General features: G+C 38.3%; 1 protein-coding gene across 7 annotated transcripts in view; it reads left to right on the top strand.

Annotated features, from left to right (window-relative positions):
• The window catches only part of THSD4 (thrombospondin type 1 domain containing 4), a 314,334-nt gene that overhangs the window by 231,179 nt on the left and 57,041 nt on the right, over nucleotides 1-26,114 (top strand). The gene's annotated exons all lie outside the window — the stretch shown is intronic.

Below are 26,114 nucleotides of genomic sequence, written 5' to 3'. Positions count from 1 at the left end.
TTGTATTATTACAGGCATTCTTGAAATGACATGCTTTGTGTACAGATGCATAGAAAAATCTTCCTTTTTCAGTCATGCTGCTGCTTTGTGCACATGCAATCCATTTACTGTGTAACGCAGCTGGTGAAACAGTGGGCATGGTGAGCTGTGAATGGTTCTGTGTTCAGACTGTCATGCTGGTAGCCCACTAACAGAAGTTTTGTTCCCTCCACTTACTCTTGCAGAGAGCTGTAGGGAAATACCTACTGTGGTTCGTCTGTGGTTAGAGAATTCTGCTCTTGGTGTACGCAAGCTACTCCCATTGCCTGTAAAACAGCCTGAAAGCTGTGTTTCTTGAATATTTACATAGGTATGAATGCAGAGAACAGATGCTTGTATGAGTGTTGGCGAATTTGATCAGATATTGATTCAGTATAACAGCTGCCAGAATCCTGTGCTCTGGACTATTTTATGAATTTGTTCCAGGTGGAAATTCACCTCTCTTCCTTCTCTCCTTCCTCAGATAGGAAACCAAACAGTATGTTCTCTTGGCTGGCTCTTTCCTTGCTTGCCATTGGTATTTTGTTGGCTGTTTTCATATGTCTTTTGGCTGTCTCTCTAATTGGAAGAATCTAAGTTTGCCAGAAATTTTTTGGCACTGTACTACCTGCTTTTACAGTTACTTGTTTTGTACTACTTTCTGCTAGGGAAAAAAACAGAGGAGTGGGGTTGGGTTTTTTCTGTTTTTGTTTGAGCTCTTTTTCAGGGTTGGTGTGTTATTCCCACTTCCTAGAAGCCTTAACCTCAGAGAAGGGTTTTTGTAGGTTTTTGGGTGGTTTTACATGTCAAAAATCTTTGTTCTACATACCTGATAGTCTTGTGTCTCTGTAGTTGGCCAGTGATTATATTATGGTGGGCATTAGAGTAGACGTTCAGGAAAATCATAGTTAAAGAGCATTTATAAGGAATTTAATACTATTTCAAATTCATAGAGAAGTTGTAGGCAAGTTAGAATCTGATAAAGATACAGCAACTAAATTCTCTTGTCAGTTGTATGTGCCGTGAAAGCTTAAAATAGTTGTGCTTAAAATGGATTTTAATTCAATTTTTATGAATGTATACAAATGATTTCAGAGTTTTTAAGCTGTGGCCTTCTAGAAGCAGAACAAGGAGAACAGTCTTGGACAGGAGAACAGTTGTCTGGGGTGTCTGGCTGGATGTCAGAGAATTTGTGCTGTTCAAATTGTGATGGACGTTTATATTTACATTGGACTGTTGGAATTGCTATACCAACCTAAATATTAGTCAGAGTGCCTGCTGGTTGTGTAGGACCAGTGCAATAAATCACAGTGCAAAGGGACTGGGAAATTTAGCTAGATGGTACATACATCTCATTAGCTGTTGCTGAATAACGTTACAGAAAAGTGAGGCATCTTTTCCACAGTGTGTGCCTGATTGAGGGATTTTTTTTTTTTTTCAATAAATGAAGTAGCAGAATTACTGTTGAGTTCAGTACCCAGACAGTGTATTTGGAAGGCTAAGTACAAGTGTTTTGTGATCCCCAAATACCCATTAGGAATAAACGGATACTTGACTGATAGAGAGAAAAGATAGGTGAAAATCATGTAAGATTGAACAAGGAATGGTACTCAAATTCTTCACAGCAGCTAGCAAAGTAATGTTTTACTTTTCAAGCTACAGTAGGTACAATAGAGCCAAGTGCAAGAAATCATCAATTTTCTATTTGAAAAGCACTTACTGACAGAGTAATGATTTTATTTATTTTTTTTTTAATGGCAGAATTAAATAGAAGAAAATCCTTAGTTTAGGGCCAGAGGAAACTTTATATTTATTTCCAGCAAAAGCCTAAGTGTGGGTCTGCCTTAAATAGAAATGTGGTGTTACTTTAGCTTCCTAGAATGTAGTTTGTCAAGCACTTGAAGAAGAGAGAATAAGCCTAAAGAGTAAGAGCTCTAGAAGAGTTGGTTTTGTGATTTTGCTGGGGATCAAGAATGGTCAGACTATGTGGTTAATAACTGTCATGTCTTGGCACAAACAACATGCAATAAATAAATTACATCAGTGAGTTCACTGGTAGTTTAGAGTGAGAGATTTTGAAATGTCTAAAATATGATTGAAACTGAGCTTGTGTGCAATTGGTGCCATACAGTGAGTGAATGAGAGTATTACATGATCCCTGAGGCCGAGCTAATTTACTTACAGATGGATTGCACATTCTAAGAATGGAAGTGCTGAAAAAAAAGATGCATTTACTTTGCCTTTAGCATGACAAGTATAATAGATTCTAGTTTTTCGTGTAGAAGTTGGGCAAGGAAAATACTTCCCATAGTTAAATATGAAATTCTTGAAAGAAAAGCTCAGTTCTTGTTGCTGCAGCACATCAGTGCTAGATAATCCCCTTGCTTTTGGGATGCCAGCAATGCAGATAGAGGTCCTGTTAAGATTTATTTTGTCTTATCTAGGGGTACCACTTGCAGCTCAGGGCATAGAGAATGCTGGATCCAGTCCGTTGCTCCTGAGTATTAGGGTGGCTTTGCAGGTTGATAATGCAGGTTGTGACTTAATTAAACCACAGCGGAAGAGAGGCGTTTGGTATATGTAGACAGACTATGTGGAAACAGTGTGAAATAGATCCCACTTCCTGCCATAGGCCATTTATGACTTTCTGATATTTAAAGAGCTGAAGTGTTTCTTCAGAGGGGGGCTGAGGTTATTCCTTAGTAGGTGTCTGTAAAGTTCCTTCCCCAACAGGCATAGGCCTAGCACTGTTGTGGAACATAAACATGGCCATGTGTCCTCTAGAGCTGTCCAGGGTGACCATGAAAACCTGTTGTGAGTGTAAGCTTGGAGCAGCCAAGAAGAAGTAGGAGGGTAACAGTTCTGCCTGCCTGCATTCTGCCCCATCTAAAACTGACTCTGAAACCTAGGCTTGATACTGTCTATTCCCTTTCAACATGCCTTGGGACAAAAGAGCATTTATTGAATGCCTAACTAGATAGCAAGCCAGACTAGGTAGCATTTTCTTACTAACAAAGAATATTTCTTACCTGCTGATGGTGCCAGCCTGCCTACTTAGTATGAGCGCAGTGCTGGGGTGCGTCTCTTCACCTCTGAGGCTTGGAGCACCTCTAGCTCTTGAAGTCTGACTGCAGTTTGGTGGGTGGGGATAAAGAGACTTTGAAAGTATATTGAAGGATATAATTTGATGCTGTCATTTTATGTGCTTGGAACAGTTGTAGGAACTTTGGTTTTTAAAGAAGAAAAAATACAAACCCCTGCTCCCACCAGAGATTCCATCATGGCATCACCTTGACTCTCACAGAGGCCAGCAAGTGTTTAAATGTCATTTGATAAAATGCCACTGAATATAGCTGTTTGCTGAACAGCTAAAATGTTAAGACTTGGGATCATTTGCTGCAGGTTCTGGTTGTAAACTGCTTGGCCCTCTCCTCTGTTGTCCCTGTGCTGGGAGGATATGGTATGCTTCCTGTAAGTTGTGCTCTAGCTTTTCTTTTTGTCCCTATCACCCACTGATTGTCTCTTCCTTGGCCATATACAGTAAAATACACTGTTTCTGAGCTGCTTTTACCGCCTCAGTGACAGCAGGCTGTTTTCATGCCCTTTCCTTCATGACAGTAACATTTGCAGGCAAAATCTATCTTACTTGAAACTCTGAAGCATATGCAGTACGGCTAGGATATTTTTTTTAGTCTACTGTCCAGTTCTCACCAAGTCTGTGTTGTGGAGATGCCATGGTGATACTCAGGGGTTTAAACCTTGACCACACATGGATGTCATTTTATAAGAAAAGAGCACATCCTTGATCCTGTCTCAGCCTCTTTGGCAATTTTGAGCCCCTGATTTTAAACAAGAAAGGTACAAGAATTTCTGAATAAACCAGAAATAAGTTATTTTTAAAAATATTTACAAAGGACACAATTTTGTGCAATCTTTTTTTTTTTTTTTTTTTTAATAAATGTTTTAACTGTGTATTTTCTTTGAAAAGAAATGTTCCGCTTGCTTCAAGTATCTGGCAAGGAAATTTTCAGTGTGGGTTGTTAAGTTTTGGCAGACCTATAACCATCTAAAAGCAACAGGGATATTATTGGAAAGCAGTTGAAAATATTAGCCATTACTATAGTTACCAGCTCTGCCTGTATTTATTTTGTTTTATTTTTTTTTAAACAAAATTGTAACTTGAAAGACTGCCGGAGGTGAAATTGCATCAGTGCAAGTAGTCTCAAAAGTGCTTACACCAAGCTGGAGAGGAAGTAAAGACATAAGCTGAGCAACAGGGAGCATAGCAGGGTGAGTGAAGAAAAGCCAAAGAGGTAGTTGGGTTCCTCAGAGATCCCTGTGCATCAAGTTCCTGGGTGTTGCTGCTATTTGGGCCATACACCTCATAGCTCAGTAGTGCAGTTCCAGGGGTAATAGGCATAACTAAGCCCCCGGGGGGGAAGAAAAATAAAAGCAATACTTGTTATAGAATTTGAAAATTTATTAGAATTAAAGGAATTAATTAAAGCTGTCCCAGGAGATAATAGAGAACACTGATTTCTGTGCTACTTTCTTGTGAGCAACATAGTGGATAAAAAGAAATACATGCAGTTGAAAGCGAGAGCTGATGAGTAAGTGTTTATTGCACATATATATTTTGGCTATGTTAGCTGCTGTTTTAAGATCAGACATCTGTCCTTAAAATATTTTGCTGCTTGGAGGTTTTTTCTTTACCTTGAAATAAAGCCAAGTTTTTCTTTCATAAAGGAGAACACTTGAATAAACATAACCTAGTATAAAGCCAGTTGGGACTAGTCTACTGGCAGTGGCCAGAGTTCTTTTCACATTGGGAATTATTAAAAAGATAGTGAGACTAACTTCCTCCATCTTAAGGGTAACTCACTAGTCTCTATTCCTGACTTCTTTATTAGTAAGCAGTACGGAAGAAACAGAAATTATCAAAATATTACACTAAGCCACTTTTATATATGGTCTGTTATTTTCCAGAAGATACTCAATATTTCTTTCTTTTAACTTTGAAATTGCAAACCAGGCAAGGTTATTTACACATACCAAGCAGGTAAAACTTGTAAAGCTCCTGTTACAGAACAAAGACAGTCAAGAAGTCTGAGCAGTTTAGAAAGCTGAGGTCCGTGCCTTTTGGGGAACAGTGCTGGAACGCAATGGTACTCAACCAGGAGTTGGATTCTGCAGAAGTTTGCACACATCGCTTTTCCATAAAAAGAGCTCGTGAGAGTTGAATTCTTTGTATGTTAGACCCGGTCACAAGAGTTGTAATGTTATTAATGCCTGAAACTGGCTATTGAATTCCATTGTCCTCAGTTTACCTGTCTGTAAATTGTGTGTGGTGTTGTATCTGCCTCAGGGATTTTCAGTTTCTGTGATTCACTGAGGACTTGGATGAGGTAACCAAACTGTTACCTGTTAAAACTAAATTTGATGTTTTGACATATTATGTTACTTTAATTTCTGTTTTATTATTCAGTAAGAGAAAAAAGATTGAAACAGGCCAGCAATGACTGTGTTTTGCTTTGGGCATTTTATTTTAATCCGGATCCTACTGCACTGAGGGACTTCTGGCATCCATTTATCTCTGCTTATCAGTGGAGTGAACTGTACTGGATCTTGAGGAATCAATAGTGTTATAACACAGACTGCAAGAAATACTTAAAGAAAAATTAGCTAAGAGCTTGCACAGTAAAATTCCGGCCCATCTCGATCTGAACATCAACAATGTTGTTGGGGTTTTTTTATCTCCATTTTTTGTTTATTAATACTTAACCCACACATTTCATCTGAGTATCTAAGCATTCATGGATTAATGCCTTGTGAAACCATTTTTTAAAAGGAATTTAAACCAAATGCAAAGTGTAAAGAAAAATCAAGAAAAAGAGTGTGGAGACACTTCATAGATTCTGTTTGACCTTTAAAAAGAGCAGGTGAGAAATTACAGTTTTAATACAAGATAATAGACACTTCAGGAGAGCTTGTCTTGCTTCTCAATTTTAATGTAATTTTCAATATAGTCAGTTCAGATCTCTTGAAGGAACAAGTTAATAACTTCAAACCCAGAAGTCTTTGCAGGCTAACTTGCCATAACTGGTTTTAACTCAGTGATACATGAAGCATATGCAAGCTGGTTCCCCCACTGCCTTTGTCCTGGAAGTGTGACCTCACATCCAAGTAGTGAGAACTGTGTACAAATCTGATTACAGGATCAGGATGAAAAATTGGATAATGATTTGTTTACATAGAATCCATTCAGTCTGAACCCATGTTTTCCTCACAGTCCATGCAGAAACTGGGAATCTTAGTGTTCACATACTTGGTGTATGGTTACTGTTATGAGGCTTTGATATTTTGAAATGAGTATGTAAGAATGAACACATAAAAGTCTAGGAATGGAAACAAATGGTGATAGGGTCATTTGCCCTGGACATGGGTATTTACAAAAACACATGTTGCATTTCCTAAAATAATTGATGGTGGAAAAATATACAGCTGCATTTCCTTATGCAGACATATGTAAATTCTTGTTACTCTCTGCACTTTTCCAGTACTTAGTTGCACATCATAGAGTGAATGTGTGGCAGTTTTCATGCCTTTGATACTTAAATCATATGAAGGTGGTAGCAGCCTAGCAACACAGCACTGTTAATACCATACTGGGGTTAGTGTAAAATCAGTTTACTTAAAATTTACTTGGCAACAAAAGAAACCTATACAGAGACTAGTTTCACTGTAGAACATCTTCAGTTGTGTTTTGATTAGAAAGCCTTTCTCAACCAGAAAAACACTTTTTTTGTATGTAGAATCTATTCAGACAACAGTCTCTCTTCTGCATGGTCCTTCAGGTCCTTCAGAGAACTTAGCCAGTCTTTATTAATGGTTTTGTAAGGTCACATCTCTGTAATACCCACCACAACCGTAAAACTTGCACAGATGCAACTCAGAATGTAATGTGGAGCCTGACCAAGGACCAATGTTTTCCATTAATTTTCTTCAGTTTTTATTTAGGGCATAGTCTGCAAAAACTTCTGCTGAAAACCTCGGGAAAAAAAAAAGTGAAGGGGAAAAGGAAGGCTGCAAGTTGATATCTCATATATCCAAAGATTTTTGGCTCCGTCTAGGTACTGGAAGGCTGCTATAAGGTCTCCCTGGAACCTTCTCTTCTCCAGACTGAGCAAGCCCTGCTCACTCAGCCTGTCTTCATAGGAGAGATGTTCCAGCCCTCAGAGTATCTTAATTGCCCAGTTATGTCTCTGTTAGTTTTATGAGATACTGTCATTTAGAACTGGCAGTGAACTTCATTAAAACTGGCTAGATGTAGACATCTACAGTTATACATTCAAGAACTGAGGTTTTATTTATGCACTACTAAAATCTCATTCCTTTTTTCTGCCCAGTATATCAGTCCAGGAAACAGAAATGCCTAAAAGACTCAGAATTGTCAGCAATCATCTTTTGATCTGGGGAAATATAAGGACTGAGAGCTGGTAGATGGTAGATGTGACTCAGAGTGCATTTCGTCATGTTAAAAACACAGACAGTCCCCTCTGTCCACATGTGTAATGTATCTCTGAGAAGATAACCTGGCTCAAACTTTGATGCTTCTTTCGCATATATTCTCTAATAGAAACATGTACAGATGAAACTGCAGTGACTGAATAAATGTCTCAATGTCTGTGCAGTCTGGATCCAGGAGTAGGCCAGTTGTAGATACTCATAGTGCAACCCCAACTCAAGTGATCTATTTACCTGAACCACGCATAAATTATAAACTTCTTTATATCCTAGACACAGGATTTGTGTTAAAGTAGTGATGGGGATATAGAATCAGAATCATAGAATAGTTAGGGTTGGAAAGGACCTTAAGATCATCAAGTTCCAACCCCCCTGCCATGGGCAGGAACACCTCACACTAAACCATATCACCCAAGGCCTCGTCCAGCCTGGCCTTGAACACTGCCAGGGATGGAGCATTCACAACCTCCCTGGGCAACCCATTCCAGTGCCTCAACACCCTCACAGGAAAGAATTTCCTCCTGATATCCAATCTAAACTTCCCCTGTTTAAGTTTTAACCCGTTACCCCTTGTCCTATCACCACAGTCCCTAATGAAGAGTCCCTCCTCAGCATCCCTGTAGGCCCCCTTCAGATACTGGAAGGCTGCTATGAGGTCTCCACGCAGCCTTCTCTTCTCCGGGCTGAACAGCCCCAACTTTCTCAGCCTGTCTTCATACGGGAGGTGCTGCAGTCCCCTGATCATCCTCGTGACCCTTCTCTGGACTTGTTCCGACAGTTCCATGTCCTTTTTATGTTGAGGACACCAGAACTGCACACAATACTCCAGGTGAGGTCTCACAAGAGCAGAGTAAAGGGGCAGGATCACCTTCAACCTGCTGGTCACGCTCCTTTTGATATGAAGGATAGAACAAATACAAAAGTAAAATTTCTCAAGTCTGACCTTTGTTGCATATGTATCCATTTTCTAGTAATCTAGAGGGCATAGTAATGCATTCCTGTTTTACAGTAAGGTATCTTTTCAGATGATATTTGACATAACATAAACTCAGATTGATGTATTTGAACAGCTGGTGAGTCCACACTAAAGAGATTGTCAGTACTTCTTGGATGCCCTTATTTACCTCACTTGATTCTCGCCTTTTCTCTAATAACCAAAGACAAACCAAAGGAATTAAAAGGTGAGGTCGCATTTGTGATCTGAAATCGTCCATTTTAATTTCAAATCTCATTTGTCATTCAGGCATAGTCTGTTACTGTGTGATGCAGTCTCTGTATCCTTCAGCATTCATAAATGGAATATAAAAGTTGAATAAAATTCCAAAGCTCAAAAATAGGTTATTGCATATCTTTCCCATAGCAAAAAAATTATTCAAAGAACTGCGTGAATCTAAGTGTAATTCTTTGAACCTAAATGCTCTGGGAAAGAAGATAAATCAGCTACCTCAAAAATCAGAACATAATCCAAATGCTGGGGCTGTGACTTTTACAGGGCATTCCAAATGAACGATGCTCTGGGGAAAGATTTCACCTTGTATAACTCCCTGTAGTTTTCATACCTATTTTGACCTGTCAAGATACCAAGAAAGACCGAAAAAGATGTTGAGAATTAGCTCCAGCAAAAACGGGAAACAGTGTTTCAGATCAAGTGATTTGAAGAAACATGGTAGCAGAAGAAGGTACCTTCTGGAAACATTTTGGGGCAAATTATGTAGTTGAGAACATTATGGGGGACAGCAATGGGCTGACCTTGTGAGTAATTGGATCACTTGGGAAAGTGGTGCAGTTGCATTCATTTGCAGGTACGTCAGGCTTTGTTTAGCATGCCAGAATTAACCAAACCTGTAATGAGTTCCACCCTGAGAAAACCCTGTGAATATGGTTGTGGCTTTGTGTGCGCCGAGCTTATAATGATACTTAAAAAACGGTTGAACTTTTGAGAAATGTACATACCTAAAAAAAAAATCTTAAAACCAATTAGACTTTAAAAAACTATTAGGTGTAACAGCCTTCTGTATAAGCACTAAAGCAAGATACAAAGAATGAGATTGGAAGAGCAAGAGAATCGGTCTGTTGAAATGAATGTAACTGACGGGGGGGGGGGGGGGGGGGGGGATATCTTTGAATTCCAGTTTAAGTATGAATTTTCCATAATCTCTGTAATGTTTAGAAAATGTTTTCAAGTGTTAGTAATCCTCTTATGAACAAATACTATGTCATAATTCGCACTTCATATGACCCTGTACTCTAGAATCTCACTTTGTATGTTAATGAATGTAGCTGTTTGCTTTATTTTTTAAAGGAGAATCAAACTCACCTAATCTGTTTAAGCTCTTTGAAGGGGTATCATCGAATCATATATCAGTGTATTGGGACAAGGAGGATCTTGGATTTCCACAACTTTTATGCAAGTTATTAATTAATTATTAACAAAATTAATTTGTGATGGGGTAAGAAGATAGATAATACCATAGATAACTTGCATGTGCATCTCAGTTGTGTGGGCCTCCCCACATCAATAGGACTGGTTAGATCTACAGTAAGTGAAGTTAAGCTAACAGAGATGACAAGGGAATGGAATAGCATGAGCAGCAGTTCAAGAGGCTGAACTCTGCAGTCTAAAAGCAAAGATAACTTGTGTGAAAGTTATTGAGGGAAGTCCATAAAACTTAAGAGTTCATGGAGAATGTAAGGAGGAAATGATTGGCATTGTCTTCCTTGTACAGTATAAGACCTGCAAGTCATTAAACAATGGAAATTGCAGACTTAGGAATTCAGGCTGCTAAAATTTAGGAAGGAAGCTAAGCTTATTCAATGAAGGACTACTAGATGATACAAAAGACATTATATCTGACTTAGGAAGTCTTTGTACCTCAAATGAAAAATGTAGCCTGGAAAAATACACAGTGAAACTAGCACATATTTTTCCTGGTTTTAAGACCTCTCTTTATACATCCATTGTTGATGCCTTTGAATAATAGACCTTTGGTCTGACTTACCTTATGTTTCTGTGCTCTTGTCCTATAGCTGAAGAGTTTGGGTCATTTAATCTTATGATTCAAAAGAACTGATCACTCACTGCAGTGATGTTTGTTGAAGATCTTAATACTTGAGCTTTTTTGCTAAGCTGAATATCTTTACATTAGCAAGAAAATACTAAGAGTCAGAAATTTCTAGTGCAAGTTAAGGATGAAGTCATTATTGACACAGTGGTGAAGTTGAATATAACTCTTCTGAGGCAGGCATTAGGCCTGCTTTTTGTTTCCCTTATTTATATGCCAATCAAAGAAATAAGAGTTTTCCATTACTCAGGGGCCTTGTCACTGATGTTTTGCACATTTTCTTTCTGATTAACAGAAATAAAAATACTTGAAAGTTTGCAGCTTTGAAATATGTCAAGATACAGCTTTTTGATCATACCTGACCATATCTTGAGCCTGTGCTAGAATATAAGAAAACACTGAAAAATTTTGAAGGGAATCAAAAGCTGTTCTTAGTATAAATAATTCCAGTTATATGCTATATGCTCAGTGGAAACCATTCACAGTATCTTCTAGAATTAATACTACTCTATATTTATATAGTTCAGAGAGCAAGGACTAGTTAATTTCCTTCGGAACATAACAAATGGCATCCCAGAATGATGAGCCTATGTATGTGCATGAGTTAATAAACTATACGTTATTGCTCCATGTCTAATTTGGCTGTCAGGTTTTATTTTGTTTTGAAAATAAAACTGGGGTGGTGACAAGTAAAAAAATAGACCAAGCAAACCTCAATTAAGACCTGAACTTTGCTTAACTGTAAATTATTTTCTCTTGCATCGTTAAGGAAAGTCCTGTTCAAATCAGGCCCTTCCTGTGGCTGCTTTCTACAAGCTGACAGGAGGGAATTTTCTTCCCTGTGTCCAAATCCAACTGGTAAAGGAAATAGTGGTTATGTTTCCCAGCCCTTGAGTTACCCCAACAAGAGAAGAAGATAGTGTCAGGACAGCAGTCTACTTTGCATCTCTGGTTAAGGTTGTTGAACATAGTAACAGCTCTGGAAAATTTGTATGTAATCTATATTGTCCAGCATACTTGTTGCTTGCCTGGGACATTTGCCTGTCTGTCTTCAAATTTAGGTGTTCCATGCTTTGAAGTAGTTATTTTAGACTTGTAGTGATAGAGAGATCTCCTCACAGTGATTTCTGGTATTTCTTACCTTTTCATGTCTACTTCGAGATGCTTAGAACAGCTTAGTTAAGTAGCAGCTTTACAAAATCCTTAGGTTTCAAGAATAACTCTTTGGTCATACAAGCTTCTAAATTTAACCTCTATGCCAACCCCTATGAAGTTGTATACAGAGGTAATTGAGAAAAGAGCATGGCATGTTCAGTGTCATTATGTTTAGAAAGATCATTCTTAAGTTTTCTGTGAGAAACTGCTTCACTGTTGGCTAAAGAAGTTTAGGAGCAAACAGATTTTGGTCTGCAACTCCTGAGATTTAGGAAAATCAGCATCCTAAGAACTGGGCTGTATCAAAGTGTAGAACAGATAATTTAAGAAGAACCAAATTCACTGGTTTCTGGCTGCAGAAATGTCACTCAAAACACCAATTTCATTACCAATTACCAATTTCATTGGTAGTGTTTGAGTATGAAAAATGTGTAATGATGTAAACTGATCAGTCTCATATAACCAGGCTATTAAAACAAGTGAAAAGGAGGGTTGGTTTTTTTTTTAAACTTACAATATTCTTCCTTACTATTATTTTTATATAAATCAAATTTCATCAGTATAGAAAGATGGATAGTTTTAGTTAATTCTTTTTCCAGAAATGTGTTCTGGCCATCTTTAAATGTGAGCTTTACAAGTAGGGATGGTGTGCTGCTACTTTTCATTCCATGTCTGTTAGAACAAAACCGTGTTGTAAAAAGGCAACTCATTACAGCAAATAATTTCTCACAAGGAGGTGAAGATCATGTAGAAGAGGAAGCTTGCCATGGCAGCACAAACCAGTTGTATTTGAAACAAAGCTTTAGTATACAGAAGAAGCTATTTGTGAGAAGCTCTTTTAAACCCAGAAATAGTTGAAAGTGGCTTTTTTATACCATTACATACTCAGTTCTTGTGGTCTTCTCCCTTTTGGAGAAGAGAAGGCTCAGGGCGACCTTATTGCTCTCTACAACTACCTCAAAGGAGGATGGAGAGAGGAGGTGTCTAGTCTCTTTTCCCAAGTAACAAATGTTAGGACAAGAGGTAATGGCCTCACGCTGTGTCAGCTATTGAACAGACTTCCCAGAGAAGTGGTGGAATCACCGTCCCTGGAAGTGTTCAAAAAGCATGTGGATGAGGCCTTTATTGACATGGGTAAGTTGGTGGTCTTGGCAGTCCTGGGGTAAAGGTTGGACTTGATGGTCTTAAAGGTCTTTTTCAGCCTGTTGATTCTATGATCTCTGTCCCCTACACCATTGATGTACAGTCAGAAATCCAGATGGCTGAATATTAAATGGGCTTCCTACTTAACTTACATGACAGAGCTGGTGTGCACTGCCTCCTTTCCTAAATTCTGGTCAGCAAGAGCTCAAGGGCATTGAGATTCCACTTGTCTTACAGGGGATTTGCAATAAACGCCCACCTTTAAGGGTTGTTATTTTCTATAGGACAGGCAGAATTTTAGTATTTCAGGACTGCAAGCTGATATAGAGCTTTGCAAAGATGAAATCTATTTCTTGTTTATGAGAAAGTAAAAAACTCAAACCTGTAAGTTTGAAAGATTTCAAGTATCTCAGTTACAGGTCCTCGTAGCTTATAGTTTCTTCAAAAAGAGAAAGCATTTCTACTTGTACATAGTCACCCATGTTGTTTAAACAGATTTTAATTAGGATTATACTATATACCTGTTCAGCACCAAGGATGGAGAAAATAGAACTGTATTGAATATAGGATTCCACTGCTGGTAGTGACATTGGAGATGTCTGCATTGTAATCTGGCTATTCTGCCACCTCTGTTTTTTCAAAAAGCGCAGGTTGTATTTTCCATCATTCAAACTGAAAACCTACCAGTCCATTTTTCTGTCTCCTGTTCCTACATAGCAGGATAAAAGCAGCATTGTAGAGGTCATCACGCCATAGAACCTTTCTTCAAACAATTCAATCCTTGCTGTGGAAGCAGAGAGTCTCACTGCTGTGTGGGTGGAGCGGAATGTTTGCTTACATGTGCCCAGGAGGTTATTGTAAACTGAAGTCATAACTGTGACTATTTGTGTTCTTCAGCTATCTTCCAGATGTTGTCTTCAAATATTATTGTTGTTTGTTTACACTCTTTATGACATTCATGAACCAGAACATAATAATGGAAGGTACTGTAAGAGTTCAGAAGAAAACTGAAAAGGCAATCTTTCGAGGCCAGCAAGGATTAAATGTGTTACATTGGGGAAACAACCATATCTTTGGATGGTTTATATTGTTTTACAATTCTTTTCTGAAGTATCAAGCTCTTGAAGAGAATTGTGAAGATCTTTCATTTAATCCTGAAATGCACATAGTACTGCTTTCCAACAGTAATACTGAGATGTGATCACGTGGTGCTGACATACATTAGCTTTAGCCACTTAGGTAAGAGGTGTTTTAAAACAGCACACAGTTAGCATCAATGGCATATATTGTATTATTTTATTTAGCTGTTTCTTGTCATTGCCAACAAGGTCAATTTAGGCTAGGTTTTAAGAAAACTGTCCTGAATCTTCAGACTGCACTTTTACTGAATTTAGTACATCTGTACATCTAAGCCCTGTCTGCATTTTGAAGGCCTTAGCCTTGTGATTCACATCATAAACATAAACTAAGTCTTTGTGTAGGGATTCTGAGAAATAAGATACCTTTCTTCAAGAACTATAAGGTGTAGAGTTGGTATGTGATTGTAGATATCGAAATAGTTTTCTGCTTTCCCACTTGGGTCATATAGAAGCATAAAGTTTGCTTGCTCTTGCTGCAGTACCAAGTAATTTCACACACTTGCAGCAGATCAGTATATTCAAGCAGATGTGAGTACTTCATTATATGTGCTTTGGAATGTTTATTTCAGATTAAATTTAGTTTGGTCTCAGACTAAAGTGACTTTACTCTCCTCATGGTTTTAAGTTTTCTGAAGTGAAAGAGCAGTTAGTGCATTCTAGAGACACACATATGGTTTGAACCTATGGTACCTCTTGAGCATTAGAACTCTTTTGGACATGAAGCTTCCAGTTGCAGATGTAATGTTCAGGTGAAAAAAATGTAGTCAAACTTTCAATTTCAGGGGTTTTTTTGTATCACAGTATTCTCCTCCTTATTGAGTGTGAGCAATTTTGTGTCTCACACAACTTCAAAGTGTGAGACAAAGAACTGGAGCCCCTGGACCCTAGATGTGCTTCTGAGTGCTCTAGCAGCAGATACGTATGTGAGCAGACTGACCCTAGGGTCCAAGCATGGTGAACTAGCTTCTCTGTTACGATCATGTGCTTGTGGTTGGATTCCGTGCGTAGAGGCTCCTTGAATGGTCAAGACAGATTTCTTCTAACCCAGGCAGAAATGAGTGCTGTTGACTGAATTGTGTACAATCAGATAATCTCTTTCACTCTTAAATAGCACTAACATGGCAACTTCAGAATACTTGAGTGTTAAAGTTTTTTAGTAGGCTGTTTGTTGAGTAGAGGTCTCAAAGTTGAATACCTATCTTTACTTCGATAAGGTGATAGCCAGCAATGGTTGGCTGTTTTGGTTTCAGCTCTTTGTTGCTGTGATAGTGCTGGTGATCAGCTTGATTTCATGCACCTTAAATTGATTCTGTGTATGGGGGAGCTTGAAGTCCCATTTATAGTATCTTTCCTTAGAACAAAAACTAAGGAAAGTTTTTGTTATCTTGCATCAGAGATGTCAGTGTGAGGTGCGTTCTTTATATTTTTAATCCTTTTTTATTAGCTGTTACTAGTTGATATCTTGAAGACCATCTTTTCACATGATTACTTTTCCTGGATGGCTTTACTTTTTCCATTGTAACAAGAATAAAACCTTTCTTCTCTCAAGTAATTCCCTAGCCAACAAGAGAGTATTGAATGTCTTAGTGAAAGGGTCTTTATAAGTCTTGATGTGAGTAGCTTTTTTCATTAAACTGGTGCATATCTAGATACTGTAAATGTCATTTGGATGCCTACAGTTGTCAAAAGCGACTAGTTTGTTTCTTCTTGCTGCCTGAAATTTATCAGAAAGAATGGAGTTCAATATAAAGCACAGATAGGTAATGAAAACAGCTATTGTGCAGGTAGGAAATCTGTGATTAATTAAGTGGGCGGCATCTGGATGTGACCACAATCTCTCTGTGAAGGGCTGTAAATAGCATCAAAGATTTGTGAGCATTAGGTCTGTGGACAGCAGGAAATATTTGAAAGCCAAAGTAGGATCAAATGTTTGGGTAAAAATTATGGTTATAGCTAACCACAAATCAAGTGAGAGCCATTAGGATGTTGTTTGTTATCCTGTGGTTGAATGTAAATTCTCAACATTGCTCCTTTGATTTGTAAAGCAAATGAGGGTTAGGCTGCAACCTTGGAGACATGCGAGACATTGAAGGAACACGAGGAAGCTGTACTGTCTTTGTTGTGCTCTGCCTTTGGAAGTTTTCTGAAGGTGTCTTTTCCCCTACAAATACAGGCATGGCTCCTCTCTGTTGAGCACCCCGCTTATTTTGTTTCCACTGAAGGATGTGCACAGTTGAACCTCGCACTTTTGTTTGTACACGTAAAGTACCTCATACAGTAAAATGCTTTAAAAGCTGGCTGTGTGATGTAGTTTGCTTGCTGTTCTATCAGAATGCTGTGAAACACGTACATTTTGGCTCCCTCAGGGATTGACAAAGCTGAAAAAAATTCCTGGAAATATGTATCATTCTTCTCATTTACAAATAACTCCGATGAATGAGATGTACATCTGGGTGGGAAACCCACCAGGAGAGGGGATGTACTGGCATGTGCTAGCTATTTCTCTCTAGCAGTCATAAAAACTATGTTAAGTCAAAAAATACCTGTCACAGACAGATAGCCATGAAAGGAATAATCTTCATCTATCTGTAGGAGTTAAATCTGTAAATTCATACGTAAAGGTCAGAGGTTTGCCAGGATTGGTTAATCCTCAGCTTCTTCACATGTTGAGGAGAGCTGTCCAGCCAATCTCTAGGCAGTCTTGCTTAGATGTGGGGGGGAGGAAGGAGGGTCCTCCTTAGTAGAGAGGCGAGAGACCAAAACCAAGAGTTGGGCTGGAGGTATCAGAAACTGGCTATCTGGAAAAGTAATGTAAGTAGCGCAGACTGTAATTTTGAAAGATGAGGAACCAGAACTTTCAGATGCCAAAGCAATAGATGCTTTCTTGTTACTAATCTAGTATACCTCCTGCCTAGATGGAAACGATTAAATGAGTGGCATGTCTATGAGTTCTCATTGAGTGAAATTAGAAAAGTGGGGACTTTGGTAATCTCTCTTTATAAAGATACCTTCTTTATCCCAGCTTCCTTGTGCAAGTTGTAAAGGGGCAGCTTAGAACGTTAACTAAAGGAATACTCAAGTGTTTTATGACTTACTTATCCCCTCCAGTCCAGTATTATAAATGACTTTGTGGATAAATTAATACCAATTGCCAAAGAACCCCATAGATTAGAGCTGCACCATTTTGTCGTACTTGACCCATAATGGTGTATAATTCTTTTAAGATGTGATTTTATTAATGTTTACATTAAATTTTATCCTACAGTTTTTTCCTGGATTAGAGTGACTGATCTGAGAAAAAGTTTACTGTCATTTGTATGCCAAAATTGCTTTTTGAATGTTCTCTCCTAAGTATTGTGCATTAGCTACTTTAAATCACAGTGCGAAATTTGGAAGGTTAAAAATACTCCTCAAGCAGGGCTTGAAATTCTGTCATAAACATATTCAAATGTGTGGGTTTGCTTTTTCATTAACCTTACTGCCTCTTGTTTCATTTTCTGACTTACTGCTTCGAACTTGTGTGTGTTTGGGGTTTGTGAAGGTATATTCACTACTTGCTATGAATTTGAGCCATTAGAAGCAGAATGCACTAATGTTAATGTTGCATATGCAAATGAAGGGAGGGGTATAGATCTTCTGTAGGGTACAACCTGGAATGAAATAAAGCAATTGAGTTTATATTAATATGAACTGTTGGAAGTTGGAGTTCTGAGCAAATAGAAAAATAGTACTGGTGGTATAAAAGGGCATAGGTTAAGGGTTATAATTTTCTTGCTCAGATGTTTACATACATAGCCGTTACTTCAGAAAAGAATCCCAAATTTATTTTTACAGTGTTTCTTAGTTCTAAAAGAAGTAGGAGTTATTAGGCTTAAATATTTGTCTGGAGAAAATGAGCAATGGGCTGCTCTTGCCAAAACATCTTTCTTGTGTCTTACCATTCTATTTAAAATCTTGAGTTTATTGGTTTTTTTTTGTTTGTGAGATGTCCATGATACAAAGTTGGCTCTGAAAGAAGATGGTCAAGGCTTTGTTTAGAAAGCGAAAACTGGTATCAAAAGAATAACAGGATCTTTGCTTTATGTTTGTTTCATTTTAAAGATGGCATGGCTTTAATAGCATAAATCAAACCTTAATTCTGGAAGCTATAACTGTAGATGTCTACATCTAGCCAGTTCTAATCAAGTTCACTGCCTGTTCTAAATGATTGTATCTCATAAAACCAACAGAGATGTAATTGGACCATGGAGATGCTCCAAGGGCTGGGAATTATTTATTTATATTTTTTTTTCATGGACCTTCTACATTTTGATTTTACGAGGATTTTAGGTGCCACCTTGTGGACAACGTCATTAATCTTGTATCTCATTAGAGGACACAACTTGGTGAGGTAGAATAGTAAAATATAATTTCAAATTCTGTCACAGAAATGACTTACATTTTCTTGGGAGGATTTTTATTTACTGTATTTTCCCATATTGTTACATGGTCTTCTGACACGTTTCCTTCTTAATTAGTATAGGAATATTCTGTAAGAAATCTCTTGCGTCAAGGAACATATTTCCATTGGCTTCAATGGCTGTGAGTAAAGCCAGACTCTACTGATCTTACTCCAGAGTTTTACTACTTCATGACTTTTGCAGTTCTTGCTGAAATACCTTTGTTGATCACTCTCAGATCTTGAATGCTGAGCTTGTGTGCATCACAGATCTGGTTCAAATGGCAATTTTTTACATGACATGTGGAACTTTCTGCAATATACAGCTCTTAGTAAAACCAGGTCTTCTAATTAGTACATTTCCTTTTTCCTTAGCTAGTAAAGATCTAGGTTCTCTTCATATTCCCTCCAAGTGTTTGTTCCCAGTAGTGTTGAATAATACCACCTTTTGTTTAGTAATTTAAAACCTTTCAAATACCATTTTTTGTCATTTTTTTTTTACGTTCCTAGTTGAGGGAGAAAAAAAGTGTTTCCCCTTAACTTTAAAAAGAATGCATGAGTGTGCAGGAGCAGTGTGAGCCCCCTCTGATTAGGGGAAAATATAAATTTGTACATCTTCTGCTTATTTTGAGTCAGAGTGTTTTAGCAATATTAATCTGCTTTTATGGGGTTTCTGTATTCTATCCAAGCCGCACTGCTCAAAGCAGGAGATCTCTTTTTCCTTTGACTGGAACTTGGAGTATGGGGTAGTTTGACAGATGGGGGGAAAAAAAAAACCTGATTTTTGTCAACCTTATCTACAGTGTCAGGAGCAACAAGGGCATACTGATCTGTAAGAGAAGGTGAACCTGGAGCTGAAAATCACAGCAAACCAGACAGACAGTGGCCTTACAAGTAGCACCAGTGTGGTGATGGTTGCAACTCAGCCAATAGTCCATCAAGGGAAATACCTACATCAAGCCAGAAAATGAAGCCAGCAGTCAGGACCAGAGTCAGTAACAGGGTGGTACGAGATCCGGCACAGGTGTATCTGCAGTGTAGCTCAGAGAGACAAGTCATGAGGCCCTGATCTTGGAAGCACCTTCTGGTAAAAGGAGGGCAGGAGGCATCTGAGCTCTGTGGTTCGAGGCTGGATGGCTGTATTACGAAAGTTAGCCTTGAGCCTGGGCAGCTAACCTCCCGAGAGAGGTACACAAGATCTGAAACAGGGAATAAACAAAACTCAGCTCTGTTGAGTTCAGAGCCTGGAAACAAGGCTAAAGAGACTGTATCCTGCAGCTGCTAAGCTCTGGTTGTACTGTGTCTAGACACCTTCCAATGGAGTGCAGTGCCAGTCCTGCTCTGACTACCAGATACAGCTGCAGCATTAATCTCTCAGAGATGCTCACATTGTGTTTAGGAAGCAGGAAAAAGAACTAATCTGCTTTCCTGGCACAAGCCCTTTTTTGAAACCTTGCTTTCATGATGTGATCATTACATTTCTCTCATCATGCAATGTGGGCTGATTTACCAAACTTATGTTATCCAATTTGTATTACACTGATACCGATTTCACTGGAAATGAACTTAAGCAGCCTCAGGCGCAGAATTGCAAACCTGAAATGAGCCAAAAAATCTTCTGGTTTCACTTTCTGCTTCTCTCATAAGTTGTCTTTTATGTTCAGTTTCCCAAGACCTTATTCAACCTAATTATTTGCCTAATTTTCCTGTTTTCAGTTGCAGTGGAATTGAGTCTCAGTGACGGACATGATTCCCCAGTTCTTCGCATTCTCACTAACAGTTTTTCTTAGCTTCCACAGTTGTGTTCTAGGCTGTGTGTTAAATGACACTAGTATTTCTGTGTTGCACTGGGGACCAACAAGGCCTGCTACTTTTTTTTTGTGGGATCAGTGGAAAAGGAATTGTTTCAGAACGGGTCTCCAAATCTAAGGAATTTAATAAAATGAATTCCTCATAAAATGAATTCCTTTGTCAAAAGGCTAAACTGGATTACATGTGTACATCTAGACGTTGCCTTACCCAAATGGATGTTAGATGGATGAATGAGAGATCAATGAAGCAGCAAAGCTTGTGTTCAGATTTCATACTTTATAAAAGGTGGGCGTAGTGTTTGCTAAATTAGTTTAGATCTTGTATCAGTTCCTGAAAATTCCTGAGATAAATCCTGTAGTTAGTGACAGTTCTGTTTATGCATGAGAGAGAAAGCTGTAAACAAATTAAAGGAGTCAATATGCAGTTAGGCCTTGGGAGCAGATGTGCAAACTTTAGCTTGAGAAATTGCAAACAAGTTCTGTGAATATATGACAGAAAGGGAACAGATACCATCGCTAAAAATGCATGTGAAACCTTCTCAGACTTACTGGGGCAAAGCATAGCTAACCTCTGAAACAGCAAGACTGGCATGGTTCTTCAGAGCGTTGAAGGCAAGATCTTAATGAGGAAACTAGTGTGTAAGACTAGAAAGGCAAATATTTACAGCTTTAGCTTGCAGCTTCTGTCACAGACAGGAAAAAAAAAACCCCAGTGTTGTGTGTTATAGACAACAATGGTTACATACTAAATGCATTGCTAAAAAGTCAATTGTAGTGTTTGCAGGTATGAATTTGACATTGAGGTGGGTACACCTGTTGGGTGAATTAGGATTGATAAAACAAATCTTCTGGTTTTTGGCTACAACAGCAGTTATTGTTTCCAGTGGCAAAAGCATAAGAGACGAAGGTATCTGTGACCACCGAGGATAAAAGGCTGCTGGTGATAGCATTACTTATTTTTTTCTCATCTCATCATTTTGCAGTTGTCCTGGTGGGCTTGAGGCTTGTGCATCTTAAAACAAAATTTGATGACTAAAAAGTAGAATCATAAAACAACCGAGAAAATGAACGCTATGTGCCTTTAAAGTTCAAGACTTTTATAAGGCTTAATACAGATGAGGAGTCCCCATAGAGATCTAAGTTGTTGTCTGAGGTGAAAGGTCTCTGAACAGACATTAATCATGCTGCATTTATGGTACAATAAATCCCACAACTTTAAACTGAAAATCCTCCACGCTTATAAAGGGCTGTGAGGTAAACTGTGATTTCAGCAAGCTATTCCTAGTGAATCAAGAACAGTAAATCATGCCTACACTTGTATCTTTTGTAGATGTCATTTCACTGGAGACTGGAGCTAATTCCTAGGCCTAACTCCTGCTGATTTTTAAGGGAGCCTTTGCACTGATTTCAGTGGTATTTGGATCAAGAGTAGCTGATGTAATACAAATATGTTTCTCCATGAAGTAGATAGTTGGGCAAATTTTGGAATATCTGACCCCTTACTGCACAGATACATTTATTAAATGGGGGGGAGAGGAGGGACCAGGATTAGAGGAGATTCAGACAAAAACATTCTCCCTAATAGTTTCAAAGCTCCCTGCATAGTCTTGGCACATGAACCCACTGTATTCACTCAGCTGTGTCTAGACCATGGTTATTAGGTGAGACATTTTATGTGAGATAATACACCATCTTTTACCACGATTGCACTACAAGGTAGCTAAAAAAAAAAGAGATCCAGTGTCCACTAGAGATACATCATGAGGAGGTCTGTGCTACTCAAAGGAAGGAGTTGGACACACTGAGTGTAACTGAGCGCTGGTGAGAAAATCAAACACCAGCTTTTGTTGCTGAGCAGCTTTATGCTGTGACTGACTTCATCCCTGAATGTTTTTTGAATGGGAAGGAGAAAGAAGAATCCATTTAGAGACTGAGGAGGAAAACCAAGGAATGCCTGTAAAGGTGTAAGGCAGAGTACTTTCTAAATATGTAATGGATCAGACTTGTGTTGTCTGGTAACTTCTCCTGAGTCACGAATCAAAGGAATATGTTAGGAGTAAAGGTGTCTGGTAATTTGACAAGCTCTTTTATGCTGTAACCCCAGATGTCCCTCTGTGAAAGTGGCTTAATAACAGTAATTCATGCAATGGCATGAAGTAGCTCATGTAATTTTTAATTGTCAATAATTTATGCTGTGTTATCTGTATGCAGTTTTTTAAGAGCTTTTATTTGTTATGTTCCTGCCCAAAGGCCTTTCAATTCTGAATGACAGTCTGACTGCCAGCAAATGAGTTCCTCACCAAATGTATACTGTTCTCTTGCATTGGGTAGGTCAGAAAAAGGCACACTGCATGAAAACATTCCGGTGTTGAACTTATATATAAAGCAGAGCTCTCTGTATAAGTGAACTTACATTGGTGCTCAGAATTTGCTTATAGGAGTGAGAAAATGGAAAAGCTGATATATCCCAAAGCCACTAAATAAAATTCAACCATGTTAATGCAATAAAAACTTTGCAGTATATGTTTGACGAATCATGGAATAGTGGACATTGCAAAATACAGTTGTTGAATTAATTTATTCTGATTTCCTCTATTGTGGGATTTCCAAATCATGTCTGTTTAAAAAATTACAGCATCTCTAAGACCAAAATGCTGTTAACTAGAAATGAGAGTGAAGATTTAACAAGAGAATAAATGCCTTGTCTGTCTTGAACAAGATGCACAAAGGAAACAAATAGTATGTTTGGGAAAAGCGAGTGTCTTTTAAATATCTCCCAGTTATCTGCTTAAGCATTTAAGGTGAGCAATTAAAATAAACCAAAGTCAAAAAACGCCCAACAGTATTTGCTTTACAAATACATTAAGTTGAGCAAATATTAGGAGGATGACATTCACAAAGAAGAAACTGCAGTTTAATTAGCTTGTGTCTGGGCTCTCTCAGCTTTCCTCTGTGTCTTCTTCCCCTTTACAGTATTCTCTGTAAACACAAATGACCATGCACATGTTCAAAAACATTACTAAGCTATGGTAACTAGATCAGGCTATATTCTGTATCCATTTGAAATGAAGCATATGAAAGAAAAGAAAAGAAAAAAAACCCACTGTTGAATTAGTGCTCTCAAGAATGTAAGTAGTATATCAACAAGCAGTGACAGCAGGGAGGTGATGATCAGTTCTCTCACACACACATACACACACACCCCAATGCAGTGAGAAAGTGTTGCTTATAGCATAAAAAGTGTCAAAATGAATAATACCAGATGTATGCAATGATATGTTCTCAGGATCAAGAAGAGCACCAAGAGGAGAAGCTTTATGGATGTTAGATGGCTGTTCCTCCAAAGGCCACTTTCAGCTGCAAAGATTCTTACAGATGTCAGTGAACTTAAGTTAAAATATATATAGCATATTCTGAACTTTAAGTACTGGAAGGAGACTTCTGATAAAGTATTTGTCAATGTTTTGTCTGTAAATTAGAATAGGGAAATATTGTTCATTGTACGTTTGAAGAAGCAGAAAATACAAGTTATTAGAAGAGCATTAGAAATGTAGTTAAGCTGCTATTGAAATGTCATTCCTGCAGGTCAGTGTTCTATAATTGGAGTCTAGTTAATAAATCAGCTGATGCACAAACCAGAAAGAAATTAGTCTCACATTCCCATAGCTGTGTTGGCCCTACAGTGCTAGGGAAAATGAGACTTTTTTCTGGTTTCTGCATCAACAGAGTTTCTAGCTTGGTTCTGCATGCAAAACAATTTTCTTGGAGTGACGCATCAATAGCAGCTTTAAGTTTGGATACAGGAAACCAAGTAAAATAGTGCTATAATGGAGGCATGGTCTGGGATTTACGTCTGGAAGGAATTTTGGGTTCTCCCACAGACCTCCAGTGTGACTGCAGGTTGTTCTAGCAATCTTACTCTTTCAGATTTAAAAACAATCTGAAAAGGCAGCTGCTCATTCACCCCCTTCTGACCGTGACCGTGGGTGATTTAATCTGTGGCTCTTGAACAGCTCAATCACTGGTTGGGTCTTTGTTGTGAGTGGTGGTGGACTGTGGTGTTCGTAGGGTGGCTTGATAGCTGTATCTCTATGTGTGGGCTGTAGGGTCTTCTTTGTCAGAAATTCTGGGGTTTTCTGTGTTTCTGGTATTCTGCTGTGGGATATGGTGTTGCGATATCTCATGGTGCTAGGTGGGTCAGCTGTGCCATGTTTTCACAGGGCTTGGGGAAATGTCTTGTCACTAATGCCTAGGTGCAGTGATGCCTGTAACCACAAGCCCTGACTCAGGCATTTCTGTGCTTTGCACAAATAAAACCATTTTTTATTCTGAGAAACGCAGAGTTTTTAATTATATGCAGTTACTTTTCTGCTTTTTAGTAACTTAAAGATAGTGCTGTCATATTCAAGTGTCTGCTGCTTGTCTTGAAAGTGTCTCTTGAGGATCTGGAGCATCCCCTCTAGCCAACTCAAATTGAAACTTGTATTCTTGAAGTAAATACCATGCAGTTTGTCTGTATGCTGTTTAGCTGCCAACCATTCCAGCTGCTTGTGCACGTGCAGTCACAAATTCCTACTTATCCCCAGGCTATACTTAGGCCATAAGCAGTATAAAAATTCCAGGACATCAAATCTCTTCCTTGGCTTGCTGATGGAGTGCTTTGTATGTTGTGCTAAAACAGAAGCTGATTTATAGATAAGTTGTTTTTTAATGAAACTGTTATAAAGATATACAGCAGCATTGGTTTTGTAAAAATGTAGTTATATTTGTGGTCAGTGAAGAAGTCTCTAATTTAGCATCCCTGCTATTGGGAAGCTTTTTTATGCATTGTACAAATGGCTACCTCAGCTAAGTGAGGTAAGTGTCCTGGGGCAACAGTCTGTATGTGATGTGCAATTTCAGTTGTGTCCATTTCATTACTGGTTGAATTAAGAGAACATCTTCCTTCTGATGTGCAAGGTTTGGGAGTAAACACATCAGACTATATGGAGAAGTTATATGACATGGCAAGAAAAGCCATAGGAAGCTGTTTATTAAAACGAGGGTGAAGAAGGTCAAAGATGACTCTTAACAGCAGAACCGTGAATAATGTAGAGCAGGGGTTAGTTAGAAAGTTAAGGCTCCAGCATGTGATAGAATGACCAAGAAGGATGGGGGAATTGTCTTGTTGTTTACATGCTTTTAGGACCTTTAAACTTTAAGTGGCTCTAATTTTCCCTTTATCTGATAAGAACCTTGGCTTTTTCTTCTATTAAATTGTTGCTGTATTTCTAGCTCAGTACAACATCTTTCTTGACTTTCAGCTTTAGTGTGCTCATAGATTTTGGAAATGGTATCTTTGTGCTTGAAGAAACAATTTTTTGGTAGACCCGGATTTATTCAGGTAGACCTGCATTAATTTTGTCTATTTTGAATGTTTTCCATCAAATCACTACATTTCAGAAAATATGTGATAAGTTTCTGTTCTACTGGCTCATTTCATTCTTACCTGAAAGAGAACGATAAGTTCTGGTTTGCATGAGCCATTTAATATCGGTAGATGATAAGTGTTCATTATAAATATAAAGTCTGTAAATACCAGCCAGCGTGGTCAACAAACAGAAATGTTTCTGTAAAAGAAGAGAGTCTTTACAGTATGTACACTTTTAAAATGCAGTAAAATAGAATTACTTATTTTTCTTATTTGTGTCAAATCTTTAACATTTTTCTACCTTTTAATATACATTATTTTAAATTATTTTTTTATTGTTTTACAATATCTTGTCCAAGTGGCTGTTACAGAGTGGGTTGAAGATTTTCTGCTCGTTAAGGTGGAGAATCACTT

This window comes from Pezoporus wallicus, unplaced genomic scaffold, assembly GCF_028554395.1.
Source record: "Pezoporus wallicus isolate ANWC-B61680 ecotype Strahan unplaced genomic scaffold, APGP_CSIRO_Pwel_v1 contig_3952, whole genome shotgun sequence".
NCBI lineage: Eukaryota > Metazoa > Chordata > Aves > Psittaciformes > Psittacidae > Pezoporus > Pezoporus wallicus.
This window is presented reverse-complemented; position numbering and strand designations above follow the sequence as displayed.